Here is a 14,048-nt window from a genome sequence, read left to right as displayed (position 1 = left end):
GGGTCTGATGAGAGTGCTGATCTGTGTCATATGAGAACATGCCAGGTAAATGAAATCAGCTGTGGTCCTCAGTCAACCCAGTGTATCCCGGTGTCCTGGAAATGTGATGGGGAAAAAGACTGTGACAGAGATCCTGATTGCAAGGATGGAAGTGGTGAAATCAACTGCCCTTCTCAGACCTGCAGGCCAGACCAGTTGAGATGTGAAGATGGGAACTGTGTCCATGGGAGTAGGCAGTGCAGTGGTGTGAGAGACTGTCTGGATGGCACTGATGAAGCAAACTGTAACAATGTTATTCAGTGCTCTGGACCTGGCAAATTCAAGTGCAGAAGTGGAGAATGCATAGATATCAATAAAGTGTGTAACCAGCAGAGAGACTGCAAGGACTGGGGTGATGAGCCCCTGAAGGAATGCATCATAAATGAATGTGACTGTCCAGCTGGGTTTGAGTTTGTAGACAAGAGAAACTGTGGAGATATTGATGAATGCCAAAACCCTGGTATCTGTAGTCAAATTGGTATCAACCTGAAAGGTGGCTACAAATGTGAATGTAGCCGTGGCTATCAGATGAATCCTGCTACAGGAACCTGGAAAGGGCCATACGGGTACAGAAATACAAATAACACCCATGATTACAATGACGCTGCTAAGCAGGGTTTAGGGGCTTATGGCATGGAGACAAGGGGTAACAACTACAGTGTTTGGAACAATTGTACAGCTTTGGTCTTACCTCCTGATGTTTTTCTGATTTGTGGGGATAGGATCTGGCAAGGTATCTCTGCAAATGTTATCAGATGTCCATGTTACTTAGATAAACTCATTGTATTTGCTCCTAGCTTGTTACAGTTGCATGAGATCACCAGACATAAATGGGCATTGCTTGCACCGGATTGCAATGATAATGTTGAATTGTGTGGGGTTGCAGCTAGAGCGGCATTGGCAATTTTAGTGCCTGGAGTGGCATCTGCGGCCGCACGTAACAACTGCTCGGCTGCGGGGATCGCCTGCGGCGTGGACGCCCCTAGGTGCACCCTGAGCGTTTTGCTCGGAGGGGACTCCACTCTCAGCTGCTCACCGCAGGAGCAAAGATCTCCTGAAGCTGCAGGCAAACGGTATGTTTTCAGCTGCTGGAGGGATACTAACTGGAGTGTTAATAATTGTATGTGTTTTTAAATGTCCAGGTATTTTGTGTTGAAAGTATTTGTGTAAGTGTAAGGATTTAAAACAAAGTGTTGCAAGTCACTTCGCGAAGAACACAGAGACAATACTTGTTTGTTTGGTTATCATTCGAAATTATATTCTTGTGGTATGAATGAGATGTGCAGAGGCCTCTGTGTGCGATTGTGCTGTGTGAGTGAGAGCGCGCTTTTGCCATAGTGCAGGAAGGAAGGTTGCCATAGTGCAGGATATTGCCATAGTGCAGGAAGGAAGGTTCCCGGGATATTGCCATAGTGCAGGATATTGCCATAGTGCAGGCTGATAATAGGAAAATAGTGCTGGCAGGAATCATAGGAAAATGAAGGACGAAGTAGCCTTAGATTTATTACAGCACTTTTTAGAAAAACGTTGAGTAGAATGCAAACAACTAGCGGGACTAGTTGCGATCGGTCGAGCAAAATCATGTTTCACAAGTACGGAGTCATTGTTTGAAGTAGCCACTTGGAGAAATTTAAGGGAATGTACTGTTTGAACCTTTTTGAACATAATGAGTCAATTCACAAATCCATTACTTTCCTGAAAGAGCACATGAGAAGGATTCAATATGGTATCCTTTCAATCAATGGTTCACTGATTTGTTTGAAACAATGCCTAGATAGTTACTGGGATTAGTCAAAGAGGGATTAAGGATTCTGTTTGCTGTGGTGTCAATCATCATTGCATGTGGTATTGTGATAAATGTGGTTAAAGGGTTACTTGCAAAAATGTTATATTGGGCATTTGAAGCGGTGCCGGAAAAATGTCACACGGGACCCTTTCAGGGCAATAGACCTACGGAAATGAAGGTCTACTATAGGGACTTATCCACAGGGCAATGGAGTGGGCCTGCCATAGTACAGTATATCGGCAAAGGGTACATGTGCGTGCTCGCGCCTACAGGTACCCAGTGGATCCCTGCAAAGTGGACTAAAGCAGCCATAGAATCGGCACATGCTGAAGACGACCATGAAGAGGTTCCTGATACTCATTCTGACAATGATACGGGCTGCGGCACTCAAGGACTGTCAAGGACAGCCTTCGATCCTAAGGAGAATGTCTGGGTATCGCTGGCTAGGGAACTGAATACCACCATCTTCTGTGCAAGTCTAGCCAGCCCTAGCACACCTGCTGTTACATACCTTGTCGGGGTACCATTAAGTGATTATAGTAATTGTAGTGTTATTAGGTTTAAGTTGTGTTATGTCATGTATTCGACGTCTGATGGAAAACACCTTCGGCCAAGTACTGCTCGTACTAAAAGAAAAAGGGGGAATTGTTGGGAATTGGCACAAAGGGCGTGGACATGAGTCCGTGGAACAATTGTTCGATCTGAGCTTGCTTTAAGCAACCAGGAGTAGGCCTTAGCAAATCCCATGGCCTGCTGTAGCTGAGCAAACCAAGCTACCAGGGCAACTATGAGAAGTTCCCATGACAGTGTTCCCACATCGCCCAATTGAGGAATTCAGAAAAATATTGTTACCAGCAGCTGGCTTCAAGGACAAGGTCTGCGTGACTGCTAATCACAAGGGGGTTGTTTTCTTGCAGGTGGGGTTGTTTTCTTGTAGTTGTTTGTCTGAGTGCTTTTGACCAATAATTTTGTGTGAAACACTGTCTGCCCCTGTTAAGTTCACTATAAAAGTTAGGCTATTCTGGCAATAAAAGGGAGCATGATCTGACTCTACTGGTGTCTGTCGTGCTTTCAGCCGTGCGTCCTCTAACACCCTGGCAATTCCAAAGAGACACAAATCACTGCAATGTTCTGGGACTTGGCCTATGCTTAGTGAACTGCAATCAACGCCAGCCCAAACCCTGCAATCGGCCCTACAGCACTTCCAACCCCTGTGACGGGCCATGCAGCCACTCCAACCCATGTGACAGGCTCCAAGGTTGGCCAGGGAACCAAACTGTGCTAGTATTAGTTGCCCCTGCATCCAAGATGAAACAACAGATGAGAAAGTAAGTTCATTTAGAAAGCAGAGGAACTCCTACTCAGACTGAGGAGGAAGAAGAAGGCTACACCGAAAGTGGCTGGGCCATCAGATGAACAGGAAGACAAAGAGGAAGCTATCATAAAAGCATCAATAACTACCCAATGTCTATCCTAGGGTGAGTTATGAGATATACATAAAAGATTTCAGCAGTTGTCCAATTGAACATGTTGTCACCTAGCTGTTCCAGTTCTGGGATAGCAGGACCAATAGCCTGGAATTAGAGGGTATGGAAGCCAGGCGGCTGGGATCTCCTCCCACAGACACAGGCATTGACAAAGCTATTCGAAAAGGAGCGCAAATCTTCAGCCTCTGGAGGTGTCTCCTGTCAGCTGTGAAGGAAAGGTATCCCTTCAAGGAAGATCTTGTATGTCAACCAGGCAAGTGGGTGACCATAGAGGAGGGAATCCAGTACCTGAGGGAATTAGCCGTATGGGAGGTGATTTATGATGACCTAGAAAAAGAGCAGCTATCAAAAGAACCAGATGAAGTCGAGCATACATGACCCATGTGGTGGAAGTTTGTACAGAGTGTACCGTGATTATATGACAGCTCATTGGCAGTAATGACCTGGAAAGACCGAGAGGAATCCATGATGGAAGAATTGACTAGGTAACTCTGGCAGCACGAGGAAAGTCTTTCTTCTTCCCTATGGGCCTTCATTTGGGCTGTGGAGAAGCTTTCTCTAGAGGTCCACCAACTTAAAGAGAATTTATCTTCCTCCCCATCTCTACAAACCAGTGTCTCAGCTATCGGGGTAAGCGTCCCTCTGTTCAAGAAAAAAGATATAGTGGGTATACACCCCATGCCACCCTGTGGTTTTACCTGCATGACCATGGAGAGGACATGAGAAAATGGGATGGAAATTCTACCTTGACCCTAGAGGCATGGGTACATGAGGTGCGAGGAAAAACAATTGCAAAAGGGGGGTTCTCTGAAAAAATGGCTGCTCCAATTTCCAGCAGGCAATCCCCCAGACACAATAATGAATATTATGACCAGGAATAGAGGGGCCCTGCTTCCAGCCAGGAAGTAATAGTCCCATATGGCCAGTGCAAAAGTCTAATGGTGAATGGAGACTAACAGTGGACTACTGTGGCCTGAAGGAAGTCACGCCACCAATGAGTGCTGCTGTGCCGGACATGTTAGAACTCCAATATGAACCGTAATCAAAGGCAGTCAAGTGGTATGCCACAAGTGATATTGCTAATGCGTTTTTTCTACATCACATTGGCAGTAGCGTGCAGGCCACAGTTTGCTTTTACTTGGAGGGCCGTCCGATACACCTGGAATCGACTGCCTCAGGGGTGGAAACACAGCCCTACCATTTGCCATGGACTGATCCAGTCTGCACTGGAACAGGGTGTGATGGTTTCACTCAGGTGGGCAGCCAAACTCCACCATAACCGCTCTCTCATTCCCGCCTCTCAAAGGGAAAGAGGGAGAAAATATGATGTAAAGGGCTCAAGGGTTGACATAAGAACAGAGAGATCACTCAACAATTATTGTCACGGGCAAAACAGACTCAGCATAGGGAGATTAATAAAATTTATTACCTATTACTAACAAGTTATAGAAGTGAGAAACAAAAAATTTTTTTTTTTTTAAATTAAAGACACCTTCCCCCCCATCCACCCTCTTCTACCTCCTCCCCACGAGCAGCACAGGGGAAGAAGGAAATGGGGGTTGTGGTCAGTCTAGAGCACTTCATCTCCGCCACTCCTTCATGGTCACTCTCTTCCCCTGATCCTGCATGGGGTCCCTCCCTTGGGATGCAGTCCTTCCCAAACTGATCCTGTGTGGGCTTCAAGAACTGCTCCAGATATGGGTCCGTACCACGGGGTCCATCTGTCAGGAGCAAAATGCTCCAACATGGGTCCCCCCATGGGTGGCAGCTCCTGCCAGGTCACCTGCTCCTGCATGAGCTCTTCTCCACGGGCTACAGGTACGGCCCAGAGTCTGCTCTAGTGGGGGCTCTCCACACACCACAGAGTCCTTCAGGTCATATCCACCTGCTCCACTGTGGGCTCCTCCACGGGCTGCAGCATGGAAATCTGCTCCTCCGTGGTACACCATGGGCTGCAGGGGGACAGCCTGCTCCACCATGGGCATCTCCACAGGCTGAAGGAGAACTTCAGCTCCAGCACCTAGAGTACCTCCTCCCCTCCTTCTTCACTGACCTTGGTGTCTGCAGGGCTGTTCCTCACTCCTTACTCTCCCAGCTGCTGTTGAGCAGCATTTCTTTTTCCTTTATTAAAAATGCTCTCACAGAGGTGCAACCTACATCGCTTATTGGCTCGGCTCTGGGCAGTGGTGCGCCCTTTTGGAGCCAGCTGAAACTGGTCCTTAGCTGACATGGGGCAGGTTCTGGGTTCTTCTCACAGAGGTCACCCCTGCAGTCCCCTGCTACCAAAACCTTGTCCCTATACACAGTGGGAAGCTCCTGAACACCTGCAGTACATCGATGACATCATTGTGTGGGGTGACACAGCAGAGGAAGTTTTTGAGAAAGGGAAGAAAATAGTCCAAATCCTTCTGAAGGCTGGTTTTGCCATAAAAAAAAAATAAAGTCAAAGGACCTGCACGAGAGATCCAGTTTTTAGGAATAAAATGGCAAGATGGATTTCGTCAAATCTCAATGGATGTGATCAACAAAATAATAGCTATGTCTCCACCAACTAGCAAAAAAGAAACACAAACTTTCCTAGGTGTCGTGGGGTTTTGGAGAACGCACATTCCAAATTACAGTCTGATTGTAAACCCTTTCTATCAAGTAAACCATATGAAGAACGACTCCAAATGGAGCTCCAAGCAATGACAAGACTTTGAACAAATTAAACAGGAGACAGTTCATGCGGTAGCCTTTGGGCCGGTCAGAGCAGGACCAGATGTAAGGAATGGGCACTGCAGCCGGGGAGAATGGCCCCACCTGGATCCTGCTGTTGGCTGGATGCTACCTGGTTTGGGGCTGGATGTTGAAAGGAAGGGTCTCCTCTACACATCATGCAACTGATGCTACGTGGAGTAAGTGGGTTGCACTGATTTCTCAGTGGGCTCAAATAGGAAACCCCAGTCACCCAGGAATCTTGGAAGTGACTGTGGACTGGCCAAAAGGCAAATGTTTTGTGATATCACCAGAGGAGGAGGTGGTCCGTGCTGAAGAAGCCCCACTGTACAACAAGCTACCAGAAAATGAGAAGAAATATGCCCTGTTCACTGATGGGTCCTGTCGTATTGTGGGAAAGCATCGAAGGTGGAAGGCTGCTGTATGGAGTCCTACGCGACAAGTTGCAGAAGCTGCTGAGGGAGAAGGTGAATCGAGTCAGTTTGCAGAAGTGAAGGCCATCCAGCTGGCTTTAGATATTGCTGAATGAGAAAAGTGGCCAGTACTCTATCTCTATACTGATTCATGGATGGTAGCAAATGTCCTGTGGAGGTAGTTACAGCAATGGAAGCAAAACAACTGGCAGCACCAGGGCAAACCCATCTGGGCTGCTGCACTGTGGCAAGATATAGCTGCCTGTGTGGAGAACCTGGTTGTAAAAGTACGCCATGTAGCTCACAGAATCACAGAATCACATAATCGTCTAGGTTGGAAGAGACCTCAACATCACCTAGTTCAACCTCTGACCTAACACTAACCAGTCCTGCACTAAACCATGTCACTAAGCTCTACATCTTTTAAAGACCTCCAGTGATGGTGACTCCACCACTTCCCTGGGCAGCCCATTCCAATGCCTCACAACCCTCTCAGTAAAGAAGTTCTTCCTAATATCCAACCTAAAACTCCCCTGGCGCATCTTCAGCCCATTCCCCCACGTCCTGTCCACAGGCATGTGGGAGAATAGACCAATCCCCACCTCGCTACAGCCTCCTTTAAGGTACCTATAGAGAGCGATAAGGTCGCCCCTGAACCTCCTTTTCTCCAGGCTGAACAACCCCAGCTCCCTCAGCCGCTCCTCGGAGGACTTGTTCTCCAGACCCCTCACCAGTTTCGTCGCCCTTCTCTGGACTCTCTCAAGCACCTCGTTGTCCTTCTTGTAGCGAGGGGCCCAAAACTGAACACAAGACTCAGGGTGCGGCCTCACCAGAGCCGAGTACAGGGGGACAATCACTTCCCCAGACCTGCTGGCCACACTGCTTCTTATACAAGCCAGGATGCTGTTGGCCTTCTTGGCCACCTGAGCACACTGCTGGCTCATATTCAGCCGACTATCCACCAATACTTCCAGGTCCTTCTCTGCCAGGCAGCTTTCTAACCGCTCATCTCCCAGCCTGTAGCCCTGCTTGGGGTTGTTGTGCCCGCAGTGCAGGATCCGGCACTTGGCCTTGTTGAACCTCATACAGTTGACCTCAGCCCATTGGTCCAGCCTATCCAGATCCTCCTGCAGAGCCTTCCTACCCTCGAGCAGATCGACACACTGTAGTGGGTTTACGTGGCAAGTTTTTGGTATCAGGGGGCTATAGGGGTGGTTTCTGTGAGAAAGATCTAGAAGCTGCCCCATGTTTGGGAAGGGCCCCATTGTTTTCCAGATCTGAGCCAATAAGCGATGTTGTTTGCGCCTCTGTGAGAGCATATTTAAGACAGGGAAAAAACGCTGCGCCAGACAGCAGCCGGGAGAGTCAAGGGAGTGAGAAACAGCCTGCAGGTGCCAAGGTCAGTGTAGAGGGAGGGGGAGAGGTGCTCCAGGCGCCAGAGCAGAAGTCCCCTGCGGCCTGTGGTGAGGACCATGGTGAAGCAGGATGTCCCCCTGCAGCCCATGGAGTACCACGGTGGAGCAGGGTTCCATGCTGCAGCCCGTGGAGGAGACCACGGTGGAGCAGGTGGCCCTGCACCGACGGAGGCTGCCGCCTGTGGAAGACCCCTGCCGGAGTAGATTCCGGGCCAGACCTGTAGCCCGTGGAGAGGAGCCCACGCAGGAGCAGGTGACCCGGCAGGAGCTGCTGCCCGTAGGGGAGCCAGGTTGGAGCAGTTTTCTCCTGAGGGATGGACCCCGTGGTACGGACCCATATCTGGAGCAGTTCTGAAAGAGCTGCTGCCTGTGGGAACCCCACGCCGGATCAGTTCATCAAGGACTGCATCCCGTGGGTGGGACCCCACAGCACAGGGGACGAGAGTGACCGAGAAGGAGCGGCAGAGAAGAAGTGCTGTAGACTGACCATAACCCCCATTCCCCGTTCCCCTGCGCCGCTCGGGGGGAGGAGGTGGAAGAGGGTGGATGGGGGGGAAGGTGCTTTTGGTTTGCTTTTTCCTTTGTTTTCTCACTTCTCTCGCTTGTTAGTAATAGGCAATAAATCTTACTATCTCCTTATGCCGAGTCTGTTTTGCCCATTACAATAATTATTGCGTGATTTTCTCGTCCTTATCTCAATCCTTGAGACCTTTTCTCATATTTTCTCCCCATTCCTCTTTGAGGAGGGGGAGTGAGAGAGCGGCTGTGGTGGAGCTCGGCTGCCCACTCGAGCGGAACCACGACACACACGCACCTACCTTGGTGTCATCTGTGACCTTACTGAGGGTGCACTCGATCCCCTCATCCAGATCATCGATGAAGATATTAAAGAGGACCGGCCCCAGCAGCGAGCCCTGGGGAATGCCACTAGTGACTGGCCTCCAACTGGATTTGACTCCATTCACCACAACTCTTTGGGCCCGGCTATCCAGCCAGTTTTTAACCCAATGAAGCGTACGCCAGTCCAAGCCATGAGCAGCCAGTTTCTTGAGGAGAATGTTGTGGGGAATGGTGTCAAAAGCCTTGCTGAAGTCAAGGTAGACCACATCCATAGCCTTTCCATCCACCCAGTGTGTCACTTTGTCATAGAAGGAGATCAGGTTCGTCAAGCAGGACCTGCCTTTCATAAACCCATGCTGACTGGGCCCGATCGCCCGCTTGCCCTGCAAGTGCCGCGTGATAACACTCAAGATAATCTGCTCCATGAGCTTCCCTGGCACTGAGGTCAAACTGACAGGCCTATAGTTCACCGGGTCTGCCCTCTGGCCCTTCTTGTAGATGGGCGTCACGTTTGGTAGCCACCAGTCAACTTGGACCTCCCCCAGTAGCCAGGACTGCTGATAAATGATGGAAAGCGGCTTGGTCAGCTCCTCCGCCAGTTCTCTCAGTATCCTCGGGTGGATCCCATCTGGCCCCATCGACTTGCGCACATCCAAGTGCTGTAGCAGGTTGCCAAACATTTCCTCATGGATAGTGAGGGCCACATCCTACTCCCCATCCCCTTCCACCAGCTCAGGGTACTGGATATCCAGAGAACAACTGCTCTTGCTGCTAAAGACTGAGGCAAAGAAGGCATTAAGGCATTAGGCCTTTCTAATTTTGTCCCTGCACAGCCTCGCAACATCCTTATAGTCCTCCCGCATGGCCCGCCTTCTTATGATCTCTCAAAGATCATAAACCCTCTTTTGTCTCCTATACTCAAGCCACAACTATCTGTTGAGCCAGGCCGGTCTTCTTCCGCGCCGGCTTGTCTTTGGGCACATGGGGACAGACTGCTCCTGCGCCATTAAGATTTCCTTCTCAAAGAGTGCCCAGCCTTGCTGGACTTCTCTGCCCTTCAAAACCACCTCCGAAAGGGACTAAAATATTCCATATCTGTGTCTAAATTGAGTGTTGATGCAATAGAGCGCTTTATTAGGAGTATAAACGATTACTCTGGTTGAGCATTTTTCTGTGCAACACCGTGCACAGTGATTTGCTTCCAGTATCTGCGCTAACTAACTGTTTCAGCTGTATTGCAGGCAGAAAAACAGTCCAGGGTTCTTACAGGGCACAGAACACCTTAATTTTTCTGTATTGCTTCCAGGTTTAAAGTAATTTTATTTTGTAACAAGTGGTCATACTGTGCTGTAGAAATAATAAACCTAATATTTCTCGTCTGATACATACAGTATATAATAAATGGATTCAAGGTTATAACTCTTATATAGGCAGACAATGACTGTAGGAAAAAAAATCATTTTAATCCTACTGTCCAAATGGGGGAACTGCTGTCCTTTGGGATACCATGAATGACAGATAAGCACTTTAAGAATAAATCAGTTGCTTCTACAACTAATGGAAGTGGCACAAACGGACGGGAAAAACGTTCTTGTTTTTATATGTTTTGCATATAGACTAACAAGAAAACACCTATGAGATGTTAATATTGGAAACTAGCAAATTTGCAAACTTTGTATGTCTGAATTATGGCTTAATTATATAATGCTAGAAAAACAAGTTTTGATGGGTTTGCGTTGCTTTAAAGTGAAATGATTAATTTGTAATTCTAACACTCATGGTTTAATTCCTGCAAGGTGGTGAAACCTATCCCTGTGAAAGGAGATGCATATGAAAAGAACAAGATATCTCAAGAACCTCAAGCTGAAGGACAAAGCACTGCTTGTTCACCTATGCAGAAAGGAAGGCATAGTCCTTCTCCTGGTAGCTCCTCTTCATCGTCCTCTAGGACTGTTAAATCTGAATCACCAGGTGTTAGAAGAAAAAGGGTATCTGCAGTACATGTAAGTTGCAAGCTGTGATGTAATTACTAATTTGGCTATATTCTGCAATCTTTTGCTTAAAAGAGAGGCAATTAGTATGTAATCCTCGCTGGGTAGGGCAAGATGCTGATGTAAAAAAGGGGTGTTATGACACAGTATCACTTGAGAGTGTTACATTTTTCTTATGTATGGAACTTTATTCTCTGCTCTTAGGTGTGTTTCTTCTTTTTAATTCAGTCATGCTTTCGGTTTTTTGTTTGTTTGTTTGTTTTGTTTTGTAGGAAATAAATGAGGCCATATGTTCTCTTAGTTAGATTTGCACAAAGAGATGTCAGTAGTTTTTCTCTGTAGTTTTGCATGTCAGTTCTCCAGGCAAGTATATTCCCTCGAGGAAAAGATTGTTGATTAGAGTAAGATTCCTGTAGAAAAGAGTTACTGGTATGCTATTTGTGATCCTCTGTTTCAGGACTGTTCTTTGCATACAGATTGGTGACGTTTTAGGTATTTGCATTGTTAGATGATAAAATCTATACCATTGCATTTGAGAAGATCAGGAATGGAGTGGAATATTTTGAGCATTAATTACTGACTTCATTAGAGAAGATCAGGAATATAGTGTTTTGAGCAATAGTATATAACAGATTACAAACATACTCATCCACAGTTAATCTTCTGTTGACTTGTATACAATTTCACAATGCAATTAGAGTAAGAATAAAGTCTAATTGCTTTTATTGTCCCATTGCTCTAACAAAGGATTCCAAAATCAGTAAAATATGTACTGTTATTCCACTGAACTAGGAATTAATATCACACAATATAGCACTGTAGAACAAATCCTTTCCTCTTGATAAGAGAAATTAAAATGTTAAAAGGCTATTAATGAAGACTTGAAAACTGAAGCAACTTAAAAGTCTCCTTTTCTGTCATAATACCAGACAAAATTTCAGTTATAAAAATTTCAATTAAAAATTCTTGTTTTTCTTCTGCCCTCTAGTTCTGGTCATAAAAGAAAATTAATCATTTTAAATTCATGTAGTCTAATCAAGTTGTAGTTTCTTCAGGTCTGAGGGACTCTTATTCTATGACATTCTGAACAAAATACATAGCTAAACTTTCTATTTCCTTCCTGGAAACAATGGAACCACTTTTGTAGCATCAGAATGGACGAATAACACTGCCTCAAAGAGCCCCATCTCCAGATGGCTTCTCTCCATACAACCCTGAAGAAACAAATCGTCGTGTCAATAAAGTTATGCAAGCTAGGCTGTACCTGCTGCAGTAGATAGGACCCTACTCTTTCTTAATTGGAGGAGACAGCCCTGATAATAAATACAGAGTGTTTATTGGGCCTCAGGTAAAGAACATTGTTGTGTTGTCTGTAGCTTTTATTAATTTATAATTAATCTTGGAAAACCGTTGTCCTGGTTTCAGCATGTTATCAACACTCTTCTCATCCTAATCCAAAACACAGCACCCTACCAGCTACTAGGAGGAAAATTAACTATCCTAGCTGAAACCAGGACAACTGTACAAAACCAAATTAGATTGTCAGTCAGCAACCCATGCTAATGGTTCTGTAAAGCAATGTTTAAAAGATGTAATATGTGCTCATATAGCATAGTAATCAGCTTGTATTTTTATCAAATATGTAGCAAGTACTATTTTTGTCCGAAGTTTCTCTTAAGAAAAAGATTCTAGTTAAAGAAATCTTTACTAACGTTCCATATATTTCTTATTCCTACAAGTAGCTCCTAATTATATGTCTTATTAAGCATTTTTTGGCTAAAATTTGGCCACTTACTTTCCTGGTTTCTCACCCTGAAATGCTTTATTTCTTTAACTATGGGGTAGCTATAAATGACAAGCAATGTCATAATTCCTTTAATGGAGTGATAATATCATTAATACCCATAATAAGGTCCTTTTCAGAGACTTTCATAGTACTACTGTGATGCTGTATTGGGGAACATGTAGGTTTTTGTGTAAGCAGAAACATGTCATTTAAGTTTGCCGTCATGTTACAGATATATATTATGATTATATGCATAAATTCCTTTTAGTATGGAGAGTAACAATAGCTTTCAGTTGATTTTTTGAAAAAGAAAGGAGAAAACTGATGCTATAATTGTCAGATTTTTTTCAGACATATTCCTAAATAATATTTTGGGAATTCCCTTTTCTGAAAGGCCATGTAAGAAGATATTTATGCCCATATTTGAAATACTATTTTGCATTAAATACTCTTTTTTGAAAAGTAGGAGGGCCTAGTATACACTTCCATGATGCACCTAAATGTGGAAAAATGATCCATGTAATTATCAAGTCAGTAGAGCCCTAGCTTATACTTTTCTTTGCAGACTTGTAGCTGTGGCTGTGGAACATTTTATATTCATCTGCTATTTGTTATGCTGCGTGTATTCCAGCTTGAACCCTCAGACCCAATGCTATGGAGAAAGACACTGAAGAACTTTGAGGTAATCAATCTCATAAAGATCTAATGGCAGATCTAAAATATACTCCAGGTAGAATTCTTTAGGGTACTGTCTTAAAAATGCTCAAAACTGCTGCATTTCAAAGCAACAAGAATGTGGTTTTAATCGTTTTTAATTCAGTTTCAAGAGCTATGTAAGTAGAAAAAAAAATCTGCAAATAAAAGATGTAACTAAAAGAATTAGTAGAGAGCTGCAGTTTAGTGAATGATTCAAATTTAATGTCGCCATGAGTTGAAAGATAAGCAGAACAGGGGTCCTCAGAAGTATTTGTATATACTTAAAGCTGTAAGCTATTTTTAATAAATAAATAGCTTTTTGCTGTAAGCTGTGTTTCTTGTGATCTGTTGATTAGTAAGACTTCTGAAATTCCTGTTACTTCTGCTGCTAATACATTATTGTGAAGGTCAATAGATCTTTAAGCAGTAGTTAAGCTTTAGTAACGTTGCCTTTAAATATAAGCAATTCATAGCATAAATACAACTGTTGCTATATTTTTCTGATGGTAGGTTGAGAGTTTGTTCCAGAAATATCACAGTAGGCGTAGCTCGAGGATCAAAGCTCCATCTTGTAACACCATCCAGAAGTTGCACCTGCTCCTGCGTGGGCTCCTCTCCATGGGCTACAGGTCTGGCCCGGAGCCTTCTCAGGCAGAGGCTCTCCATGGGCCGCAGCATCCTTCAGGTCAGAACTACCTGCTCCTCCATATGCTGCAGTGTGGAAATCTGCACCACCGTGGTACACCATGGGCTGCAGGGGAACAGCCTGCTCCATCATGGGCATCTCCACAGGCTGCAGGAGAACTTCAGCTCCTGCGCCTGGAGCACCTCCTCCCCCTCCTTCTTCAGTAACCTTGGTGTCTGCAGGGTTATTTCT

The 14,048-nt window shown here is 45.4% G+C and overlaps 1 long non-coding RNA gene across 1 annotated transcript; it reads left to right on the top strand.

Moving 5' to 3' along the window:
- The first annotated feature begins 11,875 nt into the window (after window positions 1-11,875).
- Window positions 11,876-13,761, top strand: LOC311426395. The gene is made up of 3 exons (XR_014686704.1): window positions 11,876-12,037; window positions 13,041-13,157; window positions 13,682-13,761. It is a non-coding gene; the product is annotated as an uncharacterized lncRNA (long non-coding RNA).
- The last annotated feature ends 287 nt before the right edge of the window (window positions 13,762-14,048 follow it).

The sequence above is a fragment of the Aythya ferina genome (assembly GCF_964211825.1).
Source record: "Aythya ferina genome assembly, chromosome: W".
Lineage (NCBI taxonomy): Eukaryota > Metazoa > Chordata > Aves > Anseriformes > Anatidae > Aythya > Aythya ferina.
The sequence above is the reverse complement of the archived record's forward strand: the minus strand, read 5'-3'. Positions and strand labels throughout refer to the sequence as shown.